We start from the raw sequence: 27,302 nt of genomic DNA on the forward strand, positions 1-27,302 counted from the left end.
CACGCACAAAATTACCGCGCGTAGCTTTGTAAAAGGCACCTTAAGATACCAGCCTGTTAAATAGTTGTGTCTTTAGTTTTCTAAAATCAAGGTAAGAGGTAGCTTCTAACACGAGCCATGTATTCAGTTTGGCCGCCTGAAATGAAAAGGTTGTCTCGAGGAACCTCTTAGAAACATAGAAACATAGAAAGATGACGGCAGATAAGGGCCATATAGCCCATCAAGTCTGCCCACACCATTTACCCACCCTCTTAAGTCTTCTGACCCCTTAAGTATAATTGTAATTATACTGTCACTCTACTGACCCGCTCATTCAAGTCCTAGTGACCCTATCCCTTGGCATGACCCCGTAGGGATCCCACATGGGTATCCCATTTGTTCTTGAAGTCTGGGATGCTGCGTGCCTCGACCACCTGCACTGGAAGCTTGTTCCAATGCTCGATCACTCTCTCCGTGAAGAAGTACTTCCTTGCGTCTCCACGAAACTTCCCTCCCCTGAGTTTGAGCGGATGTCCTCTTGTGGTCGAGGGTCCCCTGAGAAGAAAGATATCCTCTTCCACCTCGACCCGTCCCGTGATGTACTTAAATGTCTCAATCATGTCTCCCCTCTCCCTACGCTCTTCAAGAGTGTAGAGCTGCAATTTGCTCAGTCTTTCCTCGTATGGGAGACCCTTTAGCCCCGAGACCATCCTGGTGGCCATCCGCTGAACCGACTCAATTCTGAGCACATCCTTACGGTAATGTGGCCTCCAGAATTGCAATGACAGGATTTCATAGAAGGATATGCAAACAGATGTATTCTTCGTGAACTCTTATTAGTGTAATTCAAGGTAAAATGAGAAGTAAGATAGCCTGGTAGCATGCCAAAAACTGCTTTATAGCAGATGCATGAAAACTTAAATAAGACTCTAGATTCCAACGGCAACCAATGGAGCTTTTGATAAAAGGGGGTAATGTGCTCCCATTTTTGCAAACCAAAAAATGAGGCGAACAGCAGTGTGGATATGTTACAAGCATAACATGATATATAGGCACATATTTTCAAGAACAAGTTTTTGTTGTTATCAGATCTGGTTTTGTCACTGCAAAAATTGGGCTACTTGTGTAACTACCTCAATTTTCCCACATTGCGGTTGCTCACCCATGCTTTCTTAATTTCACGTCTCGATTATTGCAACACTGTTTACACAGGTATCTCTGACCACTATAAAGTGTCTACAATACGTGCACAACACTGCTGCTAAGCTTCTTTTTAATGCCGCCATCTGCTTCGCTGGCCGCGTGAGGCAGGAGCAGGGCAGATGGAAGACAGAGATGGCTGTGCAATAGATGCACTGATATACAAAAACATATATAATTACATGAAGACATGTAATTTCATAATGATGGCACTGGTAGAAAGTGTAGTTTAAAATTATGGAAAAGTTCCTGGAGGAACAGCTCATGGCTGCCACTGAGACAGACATGGAGAAACCACCGCTTGCCCTGGGATTGGCAGCACGGGATACTGCCACCATTTGGGTGCCCTCCAGTTACTTGTGACCGGATTTAGCACTGTGGAAACAGGACACCAGGCTAAGAGGTTTTACCACAAAACAAATTTTTTGGGTTTAAAATAAAAATTTAAGTTTAAAGAACAATTTTTATCTGATAATTATGTGATGCATTTTTTCTTGAGAAATTGGTAGCAGAAAATAGTCTTAAAATTTGAATCCTGCAATGCAATTGTCCTCAGCAGTGGTCTGCGATAAAACAAACCCCTAATACATGCTACAGAATCTCTCCTAGTTTCTGACTGTGGTAAAAATGTTTATCGTAGTTATTCTGCTCCGTTGTCGTCCCCCACCCTCAAAGCAGCAACCAGACTGCAATACATGCCCACAGCCTTGGGGGTTTTTTTTTGTTTTTTTTTTTACCAAACAATGCCAATCTCTGCCTTGCTTCTTTACTAGACAAACCCTGACCAGGAAAAGCCGTACACCTGGTCCTGTGCACGCGGCAGGAGCAGGGCAGCCGGAAGACAGAGATGGGGCCTTGGGCATAGGCCGTAGAGAGTGTCCGCCGCCCCCCCCCCCCCCGCCGCAGCAGACGGGATGTCGTGTGGCCCAGTGCAGCCCAAGGCTGCCATGGTGCCTGGTTCGGGGTGGGAGCAGGGCGGCTGGGAGGTAGCGACCCAAATCCCCCCTCCCCCACCGCCGAAGTGCTCAGGGGGGGGGGAAGGACACCAGCCACGCGGGGCGGGTGAGACCGCCGCCCCGCCGCGGCCGGAGATGGGACTCACAGCTAAAAAAAAAGAAAAACCGGCCGCGTTGGGGCCAGTAAGTGGCTGGCGCTCCAGGGCGAAGAAAACCCCCGATCCGCCCACACGCGGCCGAGCGGCTGGGACACAGCAATGGGCCCCTTCGGAGCCCGCGGCCGCGTGGCCGCCAGAGGGCGGAGACCCCAATCCCTCTTTTCCCCACCGCCGGACGCAGTGGGCAGGAGTAGTCGGCTGGCGCCACCAGGCCGAAGACCACCCCGATCCTTGCCCACGCGCCCGCGTCGGCTCGAGCCGACTGAGAGTGCACGCAGCAACAGCACTCCTGGCCACAGAGGTTCGCGGCACAGACGGGCCAGCAACGCCTCTCGAGACGCACAACCCCCCCCCCCTCCCGTGGCGTGTGCGGCGGCCCTTTTGAGACGCTCTTACCTCACAGGAACTGAGGGAGAGTCTCGGCGGGCTCTGGCATGCCGCGGTTCGATAAGGAGTCGGGGTGGGTGCGACAGAGTCGGGGTGGGTGCGACGTGACTCCGTAGGAGCCAGTGCACGCCGGGAGCAGAGTGAGCCGGCGAAGCACATGGGGAGACAACCTACTAAGTAGCGATCCCCCCTCCGCTCTCCATGGGTCGGGGACCGCCCCTGGCCGCGTGTGCCGCGGCCCCCACGTTCCAGCCCCAGTCGCTCACAGGACACCGGAGCCGGAGGCGCTCCAAAGACGCCCTGCCAGGCTCCAGCTCCGCGGGAGAGCTCCTGTAAGTTGAGAGGCAGACAAATTGTTGCTGTAGTGGGTGAGCGGAAGGGGAAGCTGCGTCCGCCTCGTGTGAAGCCGGATCGAAGGGGCGACCTCCCCTCCACTCACCCTAATCTATCCTACCTCCCCTTTCCCCCCCCCTGCACCTAGCCGATTGGCCCCCAAGGCTTCGGCCGATTTGTCATCGCTCCTCCCTATGTGGTTCGGAGCTTGTTCTTTTTTAATGCTAGAAAATGTGACCATTTTCATTAAAAATTTTCCTCATTTTATTAAATTACATTGACTTTCCATCCTTTTTCGCATTCAATTTCAAATCCTCTGCTTAACACAATAACTGCCTCTTTTACAAAGCCGTATGGGAACAGCCCCAAAGCCCTCTAAATCTCTATGGGCTTCGGGGCCATTAGTGCAGGGCAGCTGCTAGCCCGGCTTTGTAAAAGAGGCCGTAAGCATATTATCTCAGTGTTCCTTCTTTTCTCCCTTGTTATCCCAAACAGACCTTCTAGGAATTCGATGTCCCCAGATGCCTTATGCTTCCCAACCCTCAGGACAGCCCATTATGAGTCCACTAGGCAATCTGCCTTTTATTTCATAGCCCTAAATTTTGGAATAGCCTTCTACCTCTTATCCACTTAGCGCAGTCATTCCAGAAATTCAAGACTGTTGAAATCTCTTTTTTTTTTTCCAATTAGCTTTTGCACTGCTGTAATTGGTTTGTTTTATCTGCATGATTTTGTCTAGAGCATTTGTGTATCCTTTTATAATTTGGAGTGTCTTTCTTTCTTTTCCACCACTCAGACCTGTTTGCCAGCTTGAGCGGTATATCAAATACAATAAACATAAATATAAACATATATGCAAACATATGCAGGTAAATATTCTGCCTGTGTTCCATTCTGCAAGTAACAGCTTAACTTACAAAATGTGTCTTTTCCAAGGGAGTGGAATATGGGCGGGGCTCCCATGTACTAGCATAAGTTACAAGGGGGTGCTGAAAAGTTCAGAAGAGAATGACGTGGATATGGTTCATTCAATGATCTGAAACAGGGTCAAAACATAGAATTTTGTTTCTTCGGGTTGGCACTTAACGAAATAAGCTAACACTCTTTTTGGCTACAGTGGCAAAATAACGCTCAGAAATCAGGAAGCTGGTTGGTTGGGCTGAGAACTTTTTAGCATCCCCTCATACAGAATACTGTAAATTGCACGTGTTTCTGCTGACCTGAACTTACACCAACACTAAGACTGGAGCTTACATGCTATGTGCACCAATATTGGGTTACAGAACATTCTACAACGGAACATAGGTGCCTTGGTTCTATCATGTGGCCTCAGGGTATCTAAATGGAGGCTCCAAGTTATGGAATTGCTCCCTAAATGCATCCATGCTAATTACGAATAAACTCAACATGCGGTAAGGAACCTTTCTATGGTAAGTGCAGGGAAGACACTGGGCACACCTATAACAGTTACCATATAGCCTTTATACTTACTGCAATCTGCATGTTAACAGTAAAAATTAAGTACAAAAAAATTACCTCTAATAAAAATGCCTAAAGTTGCTTAATAACGTCTATATCAGGGGTTCCTAATAGGTCAATCGCCATCCCGGGCTACCACTTTGCCTTGACGATCTGCCAGGCTGATCAGCCTTCCTCTCCCCGACGTCAATTCTGCCGTCGGAGAGGAAGTTCGTGCCAGCCAATCGCAGCCTGGCTGGGCCGGAACTTCCTCTCCGACGGCAGAACTGACATCGGGGAGAGGAATGCTGGTCAGCCTGACGCAGGGAAGAAGGGAGAGCTTGGGGTGGTGGCGGAGGCTTGGGGGTCTGTTCCCCAATGGCGACGGCAGTGGCTTGGGGGAGGGCAGGGAGAAAGAAAGAAAGGGGGCAGGCAGGGAGACAGAAGGAAAGAAGGGAAACAGAAAAAAAGAAAGGGGGCATGAAGAGAGAAAAAAAGAAAGGGAGGCAGGGAGAGAAGAAGAAAAAGTTGGGGGAGGGAATGAGATCTGGAGGAGAGGAAGCATACAGTCTGAAAGAAGGGAAGAAAGAATGGATGCACGGTCAGAAGAACAAAGTGCAACCAGAGACTTAAGAAATCACCAGACAACAAAGATAGAAAAATGATTTTATTTTCAATTTAGTGATCAAAGTGTGTCTGAATTTTTATCTGCTGTCTATATTTTACACTATGGCCCCCTTTTACTAAACCGCAATAGCGTTTATTAGCGCAGGGAGCCTATAAGCGTCGAGAGCAGCGCTGGGCATTCAGCGCATCTCCCTGCGCTAAAAACTGCTATTGTGGTTTAGTAAAAAGGGAGGGGGTATATTTGTCTATTTTTGAATGGTTGTTACTGAGGTGACAGTGCATAGAGTCATCTGCCTTGACCTCTTTGAAAAAATCCCGGAACAGGAATGATAATTAACATTTTCTCTGCGTACGGTGTGCTTTGTGTTTTTTTAAAATTTTATTGCTGGTAGATCATTTTGACTTGGTCATTTTAAAAGTAGCTCACAAGCCCAAAAAGTGTGGGCATCCCTGGTCTATATAGTGCTGTTTTAACCTAGCACATTGACTGAATGACATGTAGGCAAAACCCCATTAATCATTTCCTATTAATAGCATAACTTTCAGAAATCTTTCTGATTTGTGTGCTTTGTGCGCAAGTTTCCAAGAGGTTCTCATCAGCTCTGCTTCGCCATCTGTTTCTCCTTACATTTTAGAGGACAGATTTTTCTATTTGTCTTGTAACTTAAGAATCAATAAACCAACCTGCAAGTGGTGATTCAGAGGAAATATGCAGCCTCAATGAAAGGGTACTACAGGGGTACAAAACTTCATTTTTGGAGGGATGTCAAGGTTGGTTTTCTGGATATTCACTATAAATATTCGTGAGGTTTATTTGCATGCAAGGGATTCTAGTTTACGATTAACATACTTGTTCTGGATATCCTGAAACTGAGGCCTGTTTATGGTCTTCAAGGACAGGAGTTTGACACTGGATAACTCAATCTGAAAGCAAAAGCAGAACCCAACATTTCCACAGTAAAGGGATAGCAGCCAAAAGCAAAGAAAACTACGGAAATGATGTTCGTGATTCAGGATTTTATTCAAACGGTGGAAAGTACCACATCAATAATATCCATATATGTGTTGAAAGATAGGGACCCAACACGGTCCATGTTTCGACTAAACCGTCTACCTCAGGGGTCCTAAAATTTATATCAATAAAATGTAATATGAATAAAACTGTTGTATGAAAAAGACTATGGGGCTCATAATAAAAAAAAAAAACAACCTTCTAAAAAGTGGCCTAAATGGCTACTTTGACGATCAAAAAGCCTGATCGTCCAAGTACCCATAATCAAAGCTGGTTTTAGACATATCTAAAACCAGCTTAGGCCTTTCCCCTGCCTCTAAATGCACAGAGAGAAAAGAGGCATTTTTAGAGGAGGGGAAAGGGTGGGAGGTGGGCCGACCTACACCTAGGCGTACAACACGTATAACCAAAGATTTTGACAGGTTACCTAGTTGGAACTTATACGTTTTGACTTAGACCAAGTCAAAACAGGTATAAGTGCCGAAAAAGGGGCCGCTGAGCTGATGGCGGCTGGCGCGATCAGTTCGGCAGCCAGGCAACCTACCCACCCCTCCACCGCAACCATCGCGGCAGGAGAGATGCCTCATCTTCCCTGCTGCGATGCAATCACCTCTCTACCTGAACTGCTGCGACCCGTGGCAGGAGAGATGCCCAATCTCTTCTGCCGCGGGTTGTGGCAGTTCGGGTAGAGGAGTGATTGCATCACGGCAAGGGAGATGGCCAATCTCTCCTGCCATGATACATCATCCCTCTTGCCCCGCAATCCCTAACCCCCCCCCCCCCGCCGCCGAGTCCGATTGAGCCAGGAGGGAGCCCAAGCCCTCCTGGCCCAGCAACACGCTCTAACCCCAACCCCCCACTAAAATACGGGCAGGAGGGATTCCAGGCCCTCCTGCCCTCGACACAGCCCCCCCACGACTGCAACCCCTAAACCCCTGATCGGACCCCCCGCCAACCCGCGACCCCCTGTCGACCCCACGACCCCCCCCCCCACCCCCTTTCCCCGTACCTTAAAAATTTTTGGTCAGACGGACGGGTGCCAAGCCTATCCGGCCGACAGGCCAGACATCTCGGGAATGGCGGCTCAAACCCTGCTTGAGGTGCCTGGGCCAACTGGAATCGGCCCAGTTGTCTTAGGAGGTGGGGATGGGGGGTCGTGGGGTCAGCGGGGGGGTCACGGGTCGGCAGGGGGGGCCGATCGGGGGTTCTGGGGGGGCAGTTGTGGGGGGGTTGTGTCGAGGGCAGTTGGGCCTAGGAACCTTCCTGCCCGTATTTTAGTGGGGGGTGGGGGTTAGAGGGTGTCGCCGGGCAAGGAGAGCTTGGGCTCCCTCCTGGCCAGATCGTATGGGGAGGGAGGTGGGTTGGAGATCGCTGGGCCAGGAGGGCTTAGGCTCCCTCCTGGCCCCATCAGACTTGGCGGGGGGGAGGGGTTGGGGATCGCGGGGCAAGAGGGCTTGGGCTCCCTCTTGCCCTGATGTCAGCGGGGAGGTCGCGGTTCGCCAGGGCAGGAGGGCTTGGGCTCCTCCTACCCTGATCGTGTTGCGGGGTTCAAGGGTGCTGTGGGACAGGAGGGCTTGGTCTCCCTCCTGTCCGGATCATTGTAGGGGGCGGGGAGTTCTGTAACCGGTGTTGTTTTTGACAGACACCGGTTACGGAATTCAGCTTTTAGGTGAAGGACTGGCTCCTCCTTCGCCTAAAAGCTCTTGTTTTGAACGTTTGGGGCTTAGGCTTTTTTTAGGTTGATTATATGGTGTAAGTTTAGACATAGTGGTGGTCTGGGCATTTAAACAGCTGAAAGTAGAGGTAGGCCATTATAAAATAAAAACTCCTTTTGGATGTTTTTTTTGATAATGGACATTTTCCCTGCTTCTACTTTCAACGTTTAAGGCCTTAGGCCAAAAGGGAACTTAGATGTTTTATTTTTATTATGATCCTCCACATATCAATTTATGAGTGAGTGTAGGCAATGTGACAATGTTGACCATGTGTGAAATAATGAAGAATAGTGACAAAAATATATCAGTGTTACTGAGTCAAGAGAAATCAGTGGATATAGTGAAAAAGTAAGGAATGTGTACCATGTGATAAGCGTGCTACTCTCGAATCAACCGAAATAGAGATGAAATACTGATTCTCAGTGTTACTCATTTGTATGTGAATACCAAGAAGTGAATTGGAGGGATGAGATGAAGCTATAACGTAGACTGCAGAAAGAGAGGATGAATGGTAATACATACCTAAAATATGAGGATTTGATGGTAAAAATAAATGTGGATATGGAACAAACTACTAGAAATCTCTAAGAAAATAAAGAATACAAATAAAGAATATATACAATTAATAAATATCAAATGAATATATTTTTATTAAAATAATTGTGTAAAAATAAACAAGCTGAAAAAACTAACTGATGGAAAAATGCTCCTGATGTCAAAATGAGTAAGAAACCGTAAGGACACACCAAAATAGTAAGGCATAATGGCTGAGAGCATCATTTATAGAATCAGGGCCTAGCTACCCCTCCACTGTCTAGTTAGATCAGGAACAGTCCATGAGTAGAATCTGGGTGAAACTCGTACTTAACTGGTTAGAGCAACGTTCAGTTCACTAACCAGGAAAGAAAGGGGATAAAGTTAAGACTAACCAGGCAGTGGCTTCAACATCAGCGGGGACTCTGTTAAATTCAAGGTGCCCACACATACCTGGATATTCAATTCTAGAGCCCAAACATGTCCTGGCTTTGAATATCTAGGCTCAGTTTTGCTCGCAGCTATCAGAGGCCTAAAAATCCCTGATTGCTGAGGGCTGAATATTCCCTTGCCAATCAATAGAATTCAGTATGAAGCTCAATCAAAAACAGAATAATAAAGGTTTTAGTGCACCAAAACGAGAACTTTAATTAAAAATTTATATACCAAAATCTCTTGTAAATTCAAAAAGATGGAAAATAAGATCTCAGATATACAATGCTGAGGCCCAAAGACAAAAAAAGGCTACACAGAGCATATCAACAGCAGACTGTCTCTTTTAACTTTGGAAAGGCATAGGGCCTCATTTAGCACAAGGGCCCTTAGATAATTACCTTGATTGAACTCCTGCTCCCTGGTACCAACTTCATTTATGCACGATTGTTTTTCACTGTTGGAATCCTTTTTTGGATTACAAGAACTCAATTACCCTTTTAACAAAACTGTAGCATGGTTTTTAGTACTGTCTACAGCGGTTTTTAGTACTGTCTACAGCGGTAAGAGCGCCGACACTCATAGAATTTCTATGAGCGTCGGAGCTGTAACCGCCACGGCCGGTGCTAAAACCCGTGCTATGGTTTTGTAAAAAAGGGAGGGGGGGAATAAATTACCACAATTGTGAACAATCTGAAAAGATATGGCAAGAAACATTTCCTCTTCTTGGCACATTTTTTGAAAAAAATGATTGCTGTTTAAATATTTTTTAAAAAAATTTATTTATATCATTTTCAAACTTATATCAAGCATAATAACTTGTACAGAAAGAAGTTAAACATAAGAACAAATTCCATCAAAGTTGACATTGCAACAAACAAAAAAAAGAAAAAAAGACATATATATGTTTAACTTTTACTCAAGTCCTACAAAGGGATCCAAGATTAATAAAATGCGAGAAAATGAAATAAATAGTCAAGGATATAAAGCCGTAGGGCTGAGAGCTAATGCCTAAATTAATCTGAAGAGCTAATGATGTTCTTCCTCCAAACGAGATAATGCCAAGAAGTTAGTTAGCTGAAAAGGTTCAAAGATAATATACTTAATTTCACCGTGATACACTAGACACTTGCAAGGGTGCCTTAAATAGAATGTAGCCCCTAAAGGTAAAACACCTGGCTATAAGAGAAGAAATTCACGTTGGCGCTTCTGCGTCTCATGTGAGAGATCGGGAAACATCTGAATTTTAAATACAATAAATTCTTTTTGTCTATTTTTGAAGAATAGTCTCAAAATCCATACTTTGGCTGGCTGAAGAGCCACCGTTAAGATTAATGTCACTGGGATTGCCAATTCTTTTTCTGATGTCTCAAGTAAGGTTGATACATCTAGTGCCTCCTGGTTATTAGTCACTTGACGTTGAACTTGATTTTTTGTAGGCAAGTAATAAACCTGAGAGATTGGAGGTAAGCATTCCTCCGACACTCCCAGTATTTCCTGTAGATATCGTTTAATCATTTCTCTAGGGGACACTATAGCGACCCTTCGGAAATTAATCAATCTTAGGTTGTTACCACAAGCGTTATTTTCCAAAGACTCAATTTTTCTCCTAAGATTTGTATTATCTTTAATTAATGCCTCTTGAATATTTTTAAAAGATACCAAGTCCTGTTCCACTTTTCCAATAGTTACTTTAGAAGAAACCATGTCAATTTTAAGTTCTTTTATCTCTTTTGTTTGTTGAATTAGTTTCCCTTCTATGTATTGAAAATGGGGACTTATGGCTTTACCAAAGTTAGCCTTAAGGTCCTATAATGATTACAGGGTCACTTCAGCGGGTTTAGTTATAACAATTTTTTCTTGCTTAGTGAAAAAAATGCTCACCGTCAGTTGAATCTGCTTGGCGCTTTCCCCTCTGGGCATGTCCTTCACTCAGCATTGATATTGCCTCAGTCTCCATAATGGGGCTTTCCTGCCGAAATTCCCCATCTCCTAGGCTCTCCGATGTTACTATACTTGCCTCCAGAGAAGGAGACAATCCGGACTGCAGGGTCTCCCCACTCCGTGGAGAGCTTGTGGTCCAAGGCTGTGAGGGGGTGCTCTTGCGTCAGGGCTAAGGGTAGTATCTGGCCCAAGGAGAGTCTCCTCGGTCCCGCCTACTCCCAGCGTCTCCAGCAGGTCAACTGCCGACACCAACATCCTCCTCAGCAGCTCATCTATGGTGCCAGCAGAGATTCCTCTGGTGTGCCGCAAGGCAGCAGCGGCGCTCCGGCCACATCTCTTCGGCATTTCTGGTAGGTAATGCCCGAAATTTTCTTCGAAATCGGTCGGACTCTGAGGAGCATTCCTCAGCAGTTCCAATGTGCGGCCATCTTGGATCCGCCTGCTATTTAATGATTTTGTTGCTCATCAATCTATCACTTATCTATCACAGAGAGACTTATAAATAAATCAGTATATCAATAATAATAATAATAAACCTATCTTCTCTTCCATGAATGAGACTCTGTTCAGTTCTACTGAAATTTAATTATTTTTCACATCTCTATCCTGCCTAGGTGGGTTACAATAAAAACAAAAAATAAAGAGGAACTGGAAAAAAATATTCAACTCAGTATATGTGCTGGAAAAAAAGCTCAAAGCTTAACCCCTTATGATTCTGAATATATCTGTCTTATGCAATCAGTTCTAAAGGTATACACAAACTGGGGAAAAAAACGCCTCAGAAGCTGCAGGGCAAACAATGCTCTGGATCTATAAAGGGGAGCTTAAATAGCTCATTAGCTCCCCTCCAACATTCTATCATAGGTGAAAATAACCCTGTCAGAGTAACTTAAAAATTCATTGTAACTTCAAATTGGAGTGAAAACTTCACAACGGGTGATGCAAGCACTAATGCACTAATGATTTCCCCCCCCCCCAGGCATAAGACAGATATTCAGAATCATAAGGAGTTAAGTTTTGAACTTTTTTTTCTAATGGGTATTAATTTATTGAGTTACAATAAAAACACACATAATTGAAATCACAAAATATCATATCAGTAAACACAGATACTGCTCTCAATGATCACAGAAACTACTCTTCATAATCTAGGTTAAAAAGCCTAAAATAAATGTGCTTCCAGAACAAGTCTCACAGTCTCTGGCAACTTGTTCCAAAGCAGGGCTCCACCAATTGAGAATGCTGCATCTCTAGTTGCTATATAGGGAGAATAGTTTATAAATTCTACTGTATTCTATTTAAAATATGGTTTGGATAGATTCCTGATTATATGCTACATCCCATTAAGGGCTCCTTTTTACTAAGATGCGCTAGCGTTTTTAGCGCGCGCTGAAGATTAGCGCGAGCAAACCCGGCGCTATACAGAAAATACAAACGCAAGCTGAGAGTCGAGTCAGTTCAGCGTATGGCCACCAGGATGGTCTTGGGCTCAAGGATCTCTTATACGATGAGAGGCTGAATAAATTGCGGCTGTACTCTCTCGAGGAACGTAGGGAGAGGGGAGACATGATTGAGACATTTAAGTATGTCACCGGTCGTATCGAGGAGGAAGGACCCTCGGCCACAAGGGGGCATCCACTAAAAATCAGGGGCGGGAAATTTCATGGCGACTTCAGGAAGTATTTCTTCACCGAAAGAGTGGTTGATCATTGGAATAGACTTCCTGTGCAGGTTGTCAAGGCCAGCAGCGTGCCAGATTTTAAGAATAAATGGGATGCGCATGTGGGATCTCTAAGAGGGTAATAGTGGGGGGAGAGTCATCGTAATAGGCAGACTCGATGACATCTCTGGGAGAATAAATTTAGGGAAGGGGATCTTGAGTGTGGGCAGACTAGATGGGCTATGGCCCTTTTCTGCCGTCATTTTTCTATGTTTCTATGTTTCTAAGCTCTATGGAGGCTTTAGCGTCTAGCGTGCGCTAAAACTGCTAGCGCACCTTAGTAAAAGGAGCCCTAAATAACCCATCTTAAGAAACATCTTAAGAAACAATGATATTTTTCAATATCCAGTTATTAGGAACATTAGATATGATAGAACTTTTAACTCCAAATGGGCATATCAAGCAGCAAAACTGTGGAAAGCATTACCAACTAATATTAACCAGCAATCTAATTTTAAATGTTTCAAAAAAGACCAAAAAAACCTAAAATCGACTCCATCTAAGTGCAAGTCAGTTAAACACATGCTTCGGTTATCCGCAGCCTACCACCACAGTCCCATTTTTTTAACATTAAAGTCAATGGACGTAAACTCCGGATATGTGCAATTCGGATAAGCACACAATCCGCTTATGCGCACCGATGTCATAGGTCCAACCTCTATTCTTTCACGTTACTTTCACTCCGGTTAAATGCAAGCACGTTCTTACTGGGAATGGCTAGGCTTCACACAGCAGCTTAAGAACTGGGACAGCTGAGAAAGTGTGTATTCCACTTCCACTCAAGCTGTAGGGCTTAACTTTCCTATACTTTAGACTCCAGCAGCCCATGTGCCATATTTAAACTGAGCTGGCTTAACTACAGCTTCCTCCTACCCTTCCACTCTCCCTCCACTCCTGTTAAGCGCACACTCTGTTTAAGCGCACATGGAGACCCGGTCCGAAGGGCGTGCACTTAAGCGGAGTCAACTATATCTATTTCAATAATTTGTTATGAATGATTCCTAAATATTGTAATACTTGTTTTTAATTTGTATCACCATAATTACTGTGAACTTCATGGAGGTATTGGCGGTATAGAAATAAAGATTGTATTCTATTCAAAGAGATGAGGTTTCACAAGACTTCAGATTTTAATGCATAAGCTGGAACATAAAAACACATTGCTTAAATCAAATAAAAAGGTGCCAAACCAGCCAAAATTTTATAAACAAACAATACAAATTTTAAGCTTAATTCTGGCTGGCTGGCTGACCATCCTTACAACAGCATTTTGCACAATCTGTAGTGTCTTACATCTCACTTTTGTCCAGGGCTGGCTTAACCTATTGACCAGGTAAAACTCTGGCCAAGAGAGCTGGTGCTATGAGGTGCCAAACTTCTGAGGCCATGATGTCACTGGCCCATAAGTTAAACTACCTTGTGGCTTTCCTCCTCCTCCTTTGGACGCCACTGACAATTGACCAGTTGCCTTGAGGGGGGAGGGCCAACATCAGCATCAGAGAAGGGAAGTGCAGCACTCTGATGCTACTGCTTGACATTGACGCTGAAACCAGCAGTTGTGTCAGAGGAGGAAGGAGGGAACTGGCTGGGGGCAGGACATGGAACAGGCAGGGAGGGACATGGACTGATGGGTGGGGCATGTTCTAGGGCACTTTAATCTCTTGAGCTGGACCTGCTTGTGTCAAATCCAAAACACGAACTGTTACAGTAATTAATTTTGTTAGCATCAAATTCTCTGAACTACATTAAGACTAGATTATATTAAGCTGCACCAAGGGAAGTTTTTAACCCTCAAGGAGGAATGCCTATTTTTGGCATTAATCACCGGACTTCTTGAATAGAAAACTCTGAAAAGATTAGTTTTTACTTTACGAAAATTAACAAAGCTAGACTTGTTTAAGAGTTGCACTAATCTTGGGGTCAATGCAACATTTCATCTATATAAACATCATGTCTAAACTATTGATCCCTGAATTTCTGTTTGAGAGCTATTGAATCGTTATTGCAAAATTTCAGGGATCACTACACTCACAGTTGTTACCATTCATGTATACAAATCTTATGCAATACATTTATGGAACTAGCAATTTATTTTCTAGCTAAAAAGCATGCTTGGCATTGTTGTCCTGTTTTGCTTTCTGGCTTTGCATAACAAGGGTTTTTGTGACCCAAAGATATGTCCACTGTAGACCCAGGTTGAGAACTATAGACCATAGACCAGGGGTAGGGAACTCTGGTCCTCGAGAGCCGTATTCCAGTTGGGTTTTCAGGATTTCCCCAATGAATATGCATTGAAAGCAGTGTATGCAAATAGATCTCATGCATATTCATTGGGGAAATTCTGAAAATACGGCTCTCGAGGACTGGAGTTCCCTACCCCTGCCATAGACCAAGGGACCCAAACTTTTCAAGATGAGGGTCTCACAGGAGGTTTCAAAACTCTGGATAGGCCAGTGGGGGCTCCCTAGAAGAGCTGGCTGAATTTGTTGCATGCTTTACTTCTATTGTCTTCTTGAACTGGTAGAACTAGGGAGTTCAACTAGATTTGCCGCTTTCACTCATGTCACATGTGCTAAAGAATCTTAAATTTCCTTGATGGGCTAGACTCAGCCACATACATGAAAAGTAATATGAGATAGAAATGGCTAGATCCAGTAAATAGTGCTCAAAAGTCTGTGCTGAAAAACATTGGCACTCATCACTGTTCTATAATGGGTACTCACAGATGAGCGCCCACTATGGGATAGTGTTGGATACTGATTTTGGATATATGCCTGCTGAAAACAGATGCAATTCCTGTCGCTCAATTTGGGCACACATCCCCAGTATTCTATAACACTACATGCAAATTTTAGGAAGGCTCTTGGACCTCCAATGGCCACAGCCCTTTTTTTGGATTGCATGCCATGGGATTTGGGCACATGTTCTTATACAATAGCGCATAGGGAAATGTGTGCCTAGGTCCAAACTGGTGCTGTTTAGTGCCAATTGATGCCCAATTATTGGCACAAATTGGCTCTTTAGCCAATTTAATTGGGCACACATCTTTGATTGGCACCATATATAGAATCCAGGCAAAAATGCACTCTGGGGGAGGTAGTGTTGTATCTGGCCTTTGGGTTATAGTTTACTGCCGTAGGTCTACAATATATCTACTCTGTTCCTCCCCCTCTTCCCCCACACTAGTTCTTCTCTCATTTCCCTTCATACCCTTCTGACCATCAATGTAGTTTGCATATTTTGGGTGTGCAAAAGATAAAGAAGTCATGTTAGTGGTAGGGTAGAGAGACCAAGTCAGTATTATGGCCCATAAATTTGAGGTCTTTCCATCCCCCCACCTACTGTATTCACAGCTCTAACTACACCTATGCTTATGGGGCACAGGCCTTAGGGTTCAAGGTATTGCATTTTATTCAGATTGTAACCGATGACTTAATAATATCTTTAACTAAGTTATTTTTATTCTGATGCCGCACAGATTTTTGCATAAATTCCTAGTAAAGCTAAATAAATAGAGCATAGGATTTTTGAACAGATGCTGAGGTAGCTGCTTGCCTATCTGGTTACACTGTTTAAAAGCCAATTTTAATACTTTGGAAAGCAAGGGAGGGAGAAAGTTATTGTGACATGGCCTGGTGGGCTTAGCTATGATGGTCAAATTCTGGACACGTTTCTCTGTCAAAATCTGTATATCTATCTCAGCACATTATAATATCTCATTGTACAGTAGAAAACACTCCCCCCAAAAAAACATATCTTTCAATGGCCCAGTTTTGATCTAAAGGCTCTCTCCCTTCTGCTTCTCCAGTATAGGCCTGTTCATAACTCTAACTACCAAAAAGTCATGGGACAGGAGTCGATGACCATTTTTACATGCTGATCACCACTGGTTAAATTATCCAATAATATTCAGTGCCAGGCCATGTCCAGGCACCAGCACTGAATATTCCTGGATAATGTTGGATGGACTGATGGTCTGGCTGCCTTGAGCTTATGTGGCCTCAGTTGAATACAGAGGCAGCGTCATAAGTTGTTTTTTTAAAATGATTTTCTTTTACATAAAACCAAAAATAAACCCCATGACCCTCCCCTTGCTCTCCCCTCTGATTCCCTGAACAGGCCCCCCTACCCTGTAACCCCCCTAAATCCACCCGATGTATAGGTTTCTCTTTTGAATGTGAGAAATGTCCATTAAAAAAAAAAAAAAAAAAAAATAGACATTTTTCTGTTTCGAAAATAGTTATGTTTGCTACTGGATTTTTGTGTATATTCTGCAATACATCCAAATTCTGATTTGGATGCCATATCGAAAAGGCCCCTCTACAAGTCTAACCTAAGCTGAGTTATCCAATAGAAATTTCTTTCTATTAACTCAGGCCTGCACAATTCAAAAATGATCCAGGGCCGCAACGAAGTCGGAAAATGTAGCGAGGGCCGCAGGTAGTGGCCATGGCTCGAGGCACCTGGAAGTGCATGGGTGTTGCCATGATGACATCATGCGCATGCGTGACATCATCATGTCAATATCCGCGCATGCGCAGAAGCCTTACAGATAGGCCCTGAGATGCCAGTAGGGGGTGCCAGCAGGGAAGATGGTGGGAGAGAAGGCGAGGGACTGGTGCTGGCTGATTGCCTTTAGCAATGTTTCTCAACTGCTTCAAGCTATGTACCTCCAACCACAGACCTCCCAAACTCCACCCTAAACCCACCTAAGCTCTGCTCCAGATCATGCCCCCTTTACTAGTTGTAATGCAATTTTTTCCTTTCATTTTTCATATATACGCAATACACACAGAAGATATAAATTCTCAAAACTGACACATTTCAATCACTAAATTGAAAATAAAATTATTTTTCCTACCTTTGTTGTCTGGCGATTTAATTAGTTTCTGGTTGGACTTCTTTCTGACTTTGCATTCTTTCACAATCCAGCCCCATCCTCCTCTTTGGGTCCAGGTCTCTCTCTCCCTCATCTGTTATGATCTTGCATCTCTCTGTTCTTCCTCAGGGTCTCTCCCCCTCTGTCTGCACCTCCCATGGTCCAGCATCTGCCTCCTGTCTTTCCCATTTGGTCCAGGCCTCTCTGTCTCTCTGTCTTTCTTCTGCTTACAACCCCCTCCCATGTCCAGCATTTGTTCTCCTTTCTTCCAGGTCTTTCTCTGCTTCTCTCTCTCTCTCTCTCTCTCTCCTTCCTTGGTCCAGAATCTTTCCACCTCTCTGCAGTCTCTTTCTCTCTCTTCCTGTTCCTTCTAGACCAGTGGTCCCCAACCCTGTCCTGGAGGACCACCAGGCCAATCAGGTTTTCAGGATAGCCTTAATGAATATGCATGGAGCAGATCTGCATGCCTGTCACTTCCATTATATGCAAATCTCGCTCATGCATATTCATTAGGGCTATCCTGAAAACCCGATTGGCCTTGTGATCCTCCAGGACAGGGTTGGGGACCACTTTTCTAGACACCCCAAGTCCAACATCTGCCCCCCTCTCTTCTGTCTCCCTTTGTTTCAGGTCTTTCTGTCTTTCTCACTCTCTCTGTCTTCCCCCTCCCCAGGGTCTGACATCTCTTCATCTTTCTTCCATTCTCCCCAGTCTCCCCATCCGCGGCCCGACTTCTTTCCCTCATTCTCAAACGCTCCATCTCCACGATCTACCTGTGTCGCTGAAGTTTCCAACAACACCCAAAACTTTGCTTCTTCAATGTCCCTCTCCCTCTGCCGCAACTTCTTTCCATGTTTTACATTCCGCCCTGCTGGAAACAGGAAGTTGAAGCAGAAGGAGCGAAACATAGCTGCTGGAAAGCTTTGGGGCAGGTTCCTGTCAGTGTCAGTGGGAGAAGCTGCGGCGCTGGCATGGTAGCTGAACCCCCATGGGCAGGAGAGCGGAGTGAGAGCCATATCGGGCCGTATGTTGTGCTGGGCTGTATTAACTGATCTAACATATCAGATCTAATTTACAGATTAATCAATATTCAAGTTTTTCAAAGGAATTGTAGTAAGCACCCTACAGTACTTCTTAGTTAGTCTGGTTGATATAGCAGTTGGTATCAATGCAGGCCTCAAAGGATATGAAAAACACATCTTAAGGAAAAACTCATACGTAAAAGCTAAATCACTGCACCAGTCACTGTACAAAGGAGCATACTAAGAAGTGTGCCTGTGGCTTGCATTTTAGGTAATGCACCAGGAGTGACAGGCAGCATCCGAGCAAGCACCCATGCCCAGACTATCAGCCTGGTTATCAAGTTCAGGCCTCACTGCCTATATCAAAAGATAAATAGACAAAAAGACAGAAAAGAAATTACACATAGCTTTCTCTTTGATATAATTTCTGGAGTAAGAACATATAGGAAATCCAATGCATTAGCATTTAACTTTCAACAAGGATACTATTGTAAAATGAGGTGAATGGTTAAAAAAAACAAACAAACCAAAACCTTAGAGGAGCATCTGCAAAGGTCAAATATTTTCATCAGTTGTAGATGCTATTCAAAAATATCATCCTGAAAGCCCAGACCAGATGTATATTTAATGCATTAAAAAGGAAGAAAGGGGTAGGGCTAGGGCATGCGATGAAGCTACTAAGTAGTAGATTTTAAAACAGACTGGAGAAAATATTTCTTCACCCATCATGTAATTTCACTCTGGAATTCATTGCCAGAGAAAGTGGTAAAAGCAGTTAGCTTAGCAGGATTTAAAAAATTTTGGATAATTTTCTGAATGAGTAACCATAAGCTATTAATAAGATAGCTTGGGGAAATTTGCTGCTTATTTCTGGCATAAACAGCATAAAATCTGTTTTTCTCCTTGGGATCTTGACCTTGTGACTTGGGTTGGCCACTGTTGGAAACGGATACTAGACTTGATGGAACTTTGGTCCATCCCAGTAGGGCAACTCATATGTTCTTAAGGCCAAATGACAGCCAACATGGTTAAAAAGTGAGATGAAGGAAGCTATTAAAGCTAAAAGAAAATCCTTCAGAAATAGAAGAATCCAACTGAAAATAATAGGAAATAGCATGAGGAATGGCAAGTCAAATGCAAAGCACTGATATGGAAAACAAAGAGAGATTTTGAAAAGAAAACTGAATGGGAGGCAAATACACATAGTTAAAACTTTTTTTTTAGGTATATTAGAAGCAAGAAGCTAGAAAAAGAATCAGTTGGGCAGCTAGATAACAGAGGGGTAAAAGGGTCACTCAGGGAACATATGGCCATAGTGGAGAGATAAATACATTTTTTTGCTTTGGACTTCATGGAAGAAGATATGTGGGAGATATCTGTTCCAGAAATGGTATTCAATGCTCATGAATCAGAGAAACTGAAACAAATCTCTGAAAACCTGGAAGACGTAATGGTGAGGCAGCTGATACTGTATATCTAGATCAGGGGTGCCCACACTTTTTCGGCTTGCGAGCTACCTTTAAAATGACCAAGTCAGAATGATCTACCAGCAATAAAATTTAAAAAAACACAAAGCACACTGTGCGCAGAGAAAATGTTAATTATCATTTGTATTTGTTGTTTTTTTTCAGAGATCAAGGCAGATGACTTTAAATATGCAATGTCACCTCAGTAACAACTATACAAAAATAGACAAATATACCCCTTCCCCTTTCACTAAACCGTGATAGCGGTTTTTAGCGCAGGGAGCTGCACTGAATCCCCTCGCAGCTCCCAATGCTAAAAACCACTATCGTAGTTTAGTAAAAGGGGGCCATAGTGCAAAATATACACAGCAGATATAAATTCTCAAAACGGACACATTTTGATCACTAAATTGAAAATAAAATCATTTTCCTACCTTTTTGTCTGGTGATTTCATGAGTCTCTAGTTGCACTTCCTTCTTCTGTAAATCCAATATTTCTTTCTTTCTGTCTTTCTTTCTTTCTTTCTGCCCCCTCCCCTTTCTATCTGTCTCTCGTTCTTTCTCTCTCCTCCTGCCTGCCTTTCTGTTTCTCTCCCCCTACTCCCCCCCAAGCCACCACGCCAATTTCTCCCTGCTTCTCTGAGCTAGGCGTACAAGGGCCGGGCTCACAAGCCTTCACCTCCGACATCAATTCAGACGTCGGAGAGGAAGTTCCAGATCAGCCAGGCAACAATTGGCTGGCCCAGAACTTCCTCTCCAATGCCAGAATTGACGTCAGAGGTGAAGTCTTGTGGGTCGGTCGCTTGTACGTGCCTGGCCTGGCTTGGGGAGGAAGGAAGGACAAGATCGCAAAGGCAACACGATCGACTCGTGTTGCCTTTGCGATCTACTGGTTGATCTCGATCGACTGTTTGGGCACCCCGATCTAGATTTTCAAAAGGCATTTGACAAAGCACCTCATGAATGACTCCTAAGGAAATTAGAAAGTCATGAGATAGAGGGTAATGTCTTATTGTGATTTAAGTACTAGTTAAAAGATGGAAAATAGAGATTAGGATTAAATGGCCAGTGATGGCATAGTGAAGATAGACAGTGGCACCCCCCAGTCCTTCCATGCCCTTACACCACAGTCACACCCTCCTTTCCCACCCCTGTACCTCTTTAAATATTCACCAGCATGAGCAGTTTTTCTAGCCTGCTGCTCATGCTGGCTTTTTCTCTGACATCACTTCCTGGCTCTGCAACCTGGAAGTGATATCAGAGGGAGCCAGGCTGGCATGAGTAGCAGGCTAGAGTAGTTGATCACACTGGCGAAGATTTTAAAGAGATACGGGGGTGGGGGAGGGAAAGGAGGGCACAAGCATGGCATGGGGGGCAAAGAAGTGCTGCGCCCCCACCAAAACAGCACCCGGCATGGTCTGCTCCCCCTTACTACACCACTGATGATCAGTATTCTCAATAGAGAAGGGTAGATAGGGTTCACCAGGAGCCTATGCTGGGATTATTGCTTTTAAACATATTTATCAATGAGGAGTCATGTAAACCACTGTTCTTCAATCGCCGGTCCTCAGAAAATTTCTGCCGGTCCGCACAGGGCTGGCGAGATCAAGTCAGCAGTTCAAGTTCCTGCCGACTGCCATTTCTCCCAGCCTCAGGTGATCAAGACAGGCTGCCGATGTCGGGGCCTTCCCTCTGTGAGTCTCGCCTGTTCAGAAACAGGAAGTTGAAACAAAATAGGCGGGACTCAGAGAGTGAAGGTCCCGATGTCGGCAGCCTGTCTTGATCGCCGCCCCTGCCGAGTTGCTGAAGAGGGTCGTGGGGAAGGTGCAAGTGGAACGGAGAAAGCTGCAGGTACATGTGCATGTGGATGGAGATGGTCAGCGTATGCAAGAAAGATCCTGGGGAGCTTTCACAGTGGCTGTCTCCCCTCCCAGCAGCTCTCCTACTTGCCAGGGCAGTGATTCACTGGCAACTTCCTGCAGGCAAGTACTGAGAGCTGCTGGAAGGGAAGGAAGCCACTGTAGGAGGCTGGGAAGCTGCTGGATAAAGGGAGAGCTAATACTGGACTTGGAGGGAGAGCTAATACTGAACTTGGAGGGAGGTAGCAGGAGAGATGCTGCTGGGAGGGGAGGAGGGAAAGGGATGGGAAGAGAGTTAATGTTGGATAGGGGCAGGAGGGAAGGGAGAAGGAAAAAAGGAAGGAGGGAAGGGAGAAAGAAAAAAGGAAGGAAACAGCTGGCAGGGAGATTACAGGAGGGGAAGGGGGTCAGGTGGAATGGAGAGATCAGATGAGGGAAAGGGGAGAGAGAGGAATAAGAAAGTAGAGAGAGATTGATGATGGAAAGGGGGCCAGCAGAGAAATGAGAGAGGGATAAAGATGCTAGATCTGATGTAGGCGAGATAAAAATGAAGAAAGCAGTGAAGCTGGAATGAATGATGTAAAAAGGAGAGAGGAGGCACAGGCTGGATGGACAGGAGAGAGGGGCATAGAAAGAAGTCAGATACATATGGAAGGGGGAGAGGGCAGACAGTGGATGGAATGGACAGATGCTGGATTGATGAGACAGGGCAGACGCTGGAAGGAAAAGAGTGAAAAGAAGATGAAAGCAGAAACCAGAGAAAACAAAAGGTAGAAAAATAATTTTATTTCTATTTTGTCATTAGAATATATCAGATTTGAAATATATATCCTGCTAGAGACATAACTGGGGACTGCAGTATTCTATTAGCATGATATTTCTGTATAGCATTCTATAATAACTTGGCTTGTTCAGTTTTCTTGATAGTAGAGGGGATATATGTGAAGGGGAGGGGAGACAGGGATTTGTTGATCCGTGCTCTGTATATTTGTATTTATAAAATCACAATTGTTCAGAATATTGTTTCTTTTTATACTTTAATAAAATGCGTTCAATATAAAATCATAACTGCGGCTTGTGTAAATGGGATCAGATGGTTTGCGGGGAATGAGCTCGCGAAGATGGGACGGAAACAGGTTTTTTAAATTTTAGTCCTAGTAGTTTGCCAGTCCACAAAATAATTATTTTATTTCTGCCAGTCCACGGGTATAAAAAGGTTGAAAAACACTGATGTAAATCATTTTGAGCTCCCTTGGGAGAATGGTATAGATAGGAATAACTAGTCAGATCTGAAGGATTGCTGAAAAGTTCTCAGATCAACCAACAAAGTTGGGGGAAGCATCGAGGGATATACACTTAGGCCCTGATTCTGTAAAGGATGCCTAAGGACACCTAATTCTCGTTTAAAGTTGTGCGAGACCTAGGCGTTCTAATTAAGTGGTTTATAAGCAATTTAAGGGTTTTAACAAGCGATAATTGGCAAGGATGTAAATGTGAGTTCTGAAACGCGCCCACAATTTTGTGGATCCCCATCGGAAAAAGCTGCACCTAAGGAATTAGGTGTGGGTGTGGTGTAGGCCTGGTGGGAGAGGCTTCGGTGTGGACATCTGTTGACTGATTTACATATCACTGAGTTACCTAGTGCGTCCATCTAACACCTACATTGTAGGCAAATGAAAAGCAGGTCTACTTTTGAGCGGGATTTGTGCTGCAGATAGATGTGAGTTCTGTGGAAAGGACTTAGGTGGGCTTTGGTCGTTTCCAATGTGATCTGCTAAATAGGTTTCTTGGTTGTTATTTTTGCTTTATTATGCTCAAAATACATTTATTAATGCAGCACATAAACAGGGCATATGAATATAATGATATTTAATGCAAAACCTTCTATTTTTGTGGGCAAACAGCAATGGTACTTGCTAATTATAGAAAAAGATCCATTAACTGAAGCACAGCACATGAAAAAGAAAGCTTTATATTTCTTGCTAAAAAAAATTACCCTTTTTTCAGAGTACAGAGTGCTGCAATGAGCTCATTCTTGAAAGAGGTGCATTAAGCAAGCAAAGTACTTGTTTATATATATATATATACACTAGTTGTTTAGCCCGTTACATTAACGGGTGCTAGCAGCCCTTCTCCCTTACTTTTACCTCCTCCCTGTCCAGCAGCACCCCCACCCATTCCCTGCTCCCCCTATATAGCAGTAGCCCTTCTCCTTTTATCTCCCCCTGTTCAGCATCACCCCATTTCCAGCTCCCCATATCCAGCAGTAGCTCTTCTCCTTTGCAGGAGCCCTTCTCCCTTCCTTTTACCTTCCCCCCCCCTCCACGTCTAGCAGCACCTCTTCCCTGCTTCCCCTATCCAACAGTAGGCCTCCCTTCCTGTTACCTCCCCCCCTGTCCAGAATCACCTCTTCCCTGCTCCTCCTGCACTGCAGCACCCCTTACCTGCTCCCCCTGTCCAGTCCGGTGATCTCCAGTCATCAGGCTGGCTCCTGCAGGGAGTTTAGTTCCTGTCCGGTCCCCGCCAGGCGTGCGAGCCTGCTCCGCCCCCTCTCGACCTGCCGGGAGTATTTGAATTAGACCTGACGGTTCCTGTTGAGGGAAGCACTCCTCACCGGACTCAGCGGTGAACTCCAGCCATTGGGCCGACATCCGCCTTGTTTTTTGTTTTTTTTTAGTTGAAAGACGTGGCGGTGGCTCCTCTCATGATCCCCGCCTGCGTCCCTTCCCATGGGCCCGACTACACATGGTGATTCAAACAGCATGTCAGCACTCTTCACTCGCTGCTTCGGGCCCTTCTACTGCCCTGATTTGCTCCGGACATGCCAGAGAAAATCAGGGCAGTAGAAGGGCCCGAAGCAGCATGTGAAGAGTGCTGACACGCTGCTTGAATCGCCAGTCGGGCCCGTGGTAAGGGAAGAGGGGGGCGGCAAATGAGTCGGGTCCCGGACAGTGGAAAGTTGCTGGGCTCTTCGGTGTGGCCGCGATCCCTCTCCTCCTAGAACCCCCCCCCCCGGAGGAACGGAGATCGATTTGCCGCCATTTTGAAGATCGTTCTGCCCTGCTCCTTGCCTTAGTATATTTTTAAGTTGAAAGACACGGTGGCGGCGGCTCCTCTCAAGATCCCCTACTGCATTGGACTTCCGACGCAGGTGGGGATCCTGAGAGGAGCCGCTGCCTGGTCTTTCAACTTAAAAATATAGTAAGGCAAGGAGCAGGGCAGAGCAAAGAACATTGATTCCCATAAGATCATCCGCCTCGGGGGAGACAAACGTCGCGTCCGACATCAGCTTCGGGGGAGGAGAGAGGACTTCAGGCAAGGAGCAGGGCAGATCAAAAAACAGCACGGGCCGACAGCCGCGTGTCCGACATCCGTCTCAGGGGAGGAGAGAGAGTGTTTCGGGCGCATGCCACTCCTATCTGAGATGCTGTACATCTCACGGAAAACGGACCCACACGATGGAACTGCGCATGCGCGGCCTAATGTTTTATTATATTAGATGAAGTTATCTATGCAATATATATATATATATATATCATAGATAACTTCGTTTGTAAAAGGTTAAAAACAGAAAAAAAAGAGATACACACCTCCTCAGCATAGCTTGTAGATAATTGCAAATGGATGTCTGCAGCTGCACAATGGTGACCTCATTTTGAGATCATCAAGGTGCACCTGTAAGGTAGAATGCCACAATTAAAATAGGAATATGTGCTGGGGGAGCTGGTTGGCAGTCAAACCCAAGAATTTCAGAGGATGGAAGAAGTGCCTTTAACCACTGAGCCACAGATGCTTTCTTTTCGTCAGGAGTTCCTACCATGAGAGCTTAGGAGATCCTACCCATGTCAAGGTCAAAATAAGTTTGCCTGTAAAGGGCAGAGTGCTGATGAAAATGGCAAAGTCTACCATCCATACTCTCTTATGAGAGCAAATAAGATGCTGTAAAGGTACTGGAGATGAGGGAGGATTTGAACCCATGACTTTTGGACAATGAAAGCAGTGTTTTAAACCACTGAGCTAGAGCTGCTTTTTTTTCAAATGGCTCTGATATGATACCTGAGGAGATCATGCCTTAGCAGATCCCTAAGGTATCATATCACATGTGAAGAAGAAACAACTGAATGGAAGCTGCTATGGCTCAATGGGTAAAAACCCTATTTCTACCTACCAAAGGGCAGGGATTCACATCTAAAAACTGATACTTTAAAGAACATCTATCTGACACTGAGCACCACAGAGCACAATTCTCTAAAGGACATCTAAGTTTTGCAGAATCATACCTATGAAGACGTCCAAACCATACCTAAATGTAGATGCACTTTACAGAATCAAGGCCTTATTGCAGTGATTTTCCACTTTTTTCATTCTGTCAGAGAAATATGGAATGAAAACTGTGGAAAATCGCTGGACTAAGTGTACAACCCTCAATGGAAACTGCCCCAACTTTGTTGGCTGAACAGAGAACTTTTCAGCAACCCCTAGTAATTAAATTTGCTGATGACACAAAGTTATTCAAAGATGCTAAATAGCAAGAGAATTGTGAAAAATTGCAAGAGGACCTGAAGAGACTGGGAGACTGGGCATTCCAATGACAGATGGTGTTTAATGTGAGGAAGTATAAAGTGATGCACGTGAGAAAAAGGAACCCAAATTACACATATATGATGCAAGGTTCCATATTAGGAGTCACTACCTAGGAAAAGGATCTAAGTATCATCATTGATGATATGTTGAAACCCTCAGCTCAGTGTGCAATGGCAGATAAGAACGCAAATAGAATGCTAGGAATTAATATGAAAAGAATAGAAAAGAAACATGAGAATGATATACAGTACTCCCCCGATATTCTCAGGTGTTCCGTTCCAAGAACCCCCCGCGAATATCGAAAAACTGTGAATATGGTTTTTCGCCTGTGGAGGCAGGAGAGGGCAGCTGGAGAGGCAGGAGAGGGCATCTGGAGCGCCGCAGCTCCTGATTGGTGTTGCCCGACTTTAGTACAGGAAGAGACGGTCGGAGAATACTGCAAATGAATGAAACCGCGAGCCACAAACCGCAAATTTGCGGGGAACACTGTAATGCCTTTGTGTCACTCTCTGGTGTGACCACACCTCGAATACTGTGTCCAGTTCTGGTTACTGCACCTCAAAAAAGATATAGAGGAATTAGAAAAGATCCAAAGAAGGGCAACAAAAATGATAAAGTGAATGGGATGACTTCCCTATGAAGAAATGCTAAAGAGACTTGTCTCTTCATCTTGGAGACGAGATGGCTGAGGGGAGATATTATTGAGGTCTATAAAATACTGAGCGGAGTGGAACGTGTAGATGTGAATCATTTATTTACCCTTTCCAAAAATATTAGGGCCGGTGGCTTGCAATGAAACTGCTCAACAGTAAATTTAAAAGAAACTGAAAAAAATATTTCTTCACTGATCCCCAAATTCTATATATAGCACCTAAAAATCTGGTGCCAACTAGAACAATGCTTAGTGTAATTCTTAGCACTTGTATCACCTAACTTAGGCACACTTATTTAGGCCAGCTAAAACCAGATCTACTCGTAAATGCCTGTGCCTAAGTGTTGCTGAGATTCAATGTATTCTATAACAATGACCATAACTT

At 44.6% G+C, this 27,302-nt stretch overlaps 1 long non-coding RNA gene across 1 annotated transcript in view; it reads left to right on the plus strand.

The window, feature by feature from the left end:
- The first annotated feature begins 2,487 nt into the window (after positions 1-2,487).
- The window catches only part of LOC117367451, a 49,871-nt gene continuing 25,056 nt past the window's right edge, over positions 2,488-27,302 (plus strand). Inside the window, exon 1 of the long non-coding RNA XR_004540767.1 lies at positions 2,488-3,012. This is a non-coding gene — a long non-coding RNA (uncharacterized LOC117367451). The remainder of the gene's footprint in view (positions 3,013-27,302) is intronic.

The sequence above is a fragment of the Geotrypetes seraphini genome, chromosome 10, assembly GCF_902459505.1.
Source record: "Geotrypetes seraphini chromosome 10, aGeoSer1.1, whole genome shotgun sequence".
Taxonomy (NCBI): domain Eukaryota; kingdom Metazoa; phylum Chordata; class Amphibia; order Gymnophiona; family Dermophiidae; genus Geotrypetes; species Geotrypetes seraphini.